The 607-nt window shown below is 43.0% G+C and overlaps 1 non-coding gene across 1 annotated transcript; it reads right to left on the bottom strand.

Moving 5' to 3' along the window:
* Nucleotides 1-213: 213 nt before the first annotated feature.
* Nucleotides 214-295, bottom strand: trnal-aag (transfer RNA leucine (anticodon AAG)). Its single transcript has one exon. It is a non-coding gene; the product is annotated as a tRNA-Leu (tRNA).
* Between the last annotated feature and the right edge of the window lie 312 nt (nt 296-607).

Here is a 607-nt window from a genome sequence, read left to right as displayed (position 1 = left end):
CTGAGGCCCACGGGTATGGACCCTTTCCTCAATTCACTTCTTACTGAAAAAAAAATGGTCATTTATTCGCTGTTCTGTCAATTGAAAATCACTGTGTAAGTACACATAAAGGTGGCACGACAGTTCAGCGTGAAAGACAAAGGTAATGACATTAAGGGAAATACAAACGCCTTGTCGGAGCCAATGAAAGAATTCACTATATTGACATGTAATTGGCAGTGGTGGGATTTGAACCCACGCCTCCTGAGAGACTGGAGCCTTAATCCAGCGCCTTGGACCGCTCGGCCACACTACCTGATAAACCCATCTTTGTTAATGGAATTTTATTGGTAAATCTAAGCCCGACCAAGGAAGTAAATGGGATCCCCGGCATTCCCTATCATAGCCAACCTTGACATGAAAAATGTGGAAAGCAGAGCTCTGAAATCATTTAAACCAACAACTGCAATTCATTGGCTGAGAGAATAATCTTCTTATGCCAAGATCAAACAAAAGGATTTTATCCCCGATATTGGCCCGATTAGCTATCGCAGAAAATTTACCAGATCGGGTCCCGACATATGTCAGGAACGACAAAACTTCTTGGAGTGTGACATAAGCCACGACT

Source organism: Phyllopteryx taeniolatus, unplaced genomic scaffold (genome assembly GCF_024500385.1).
Source record: "Phyllopteryx taeniolatus isolate TA_2022b unplaced genomic scaffold, UOR_Ptae_1.2 contig_144, whole genome shotgun sequence".
NCBI classification, from domain to species: Eukaryota; Metazoa; Chordata; class Actinopteri; order Syngnathiformes; family Syngnathidae; genus Phyllopteryx; species Phyllopteryx taeniolatus.
Note: the sequence above shows the minus strand (reverse complement) of the source record. Positions and strands in the feature narration are given on the sequence as shown.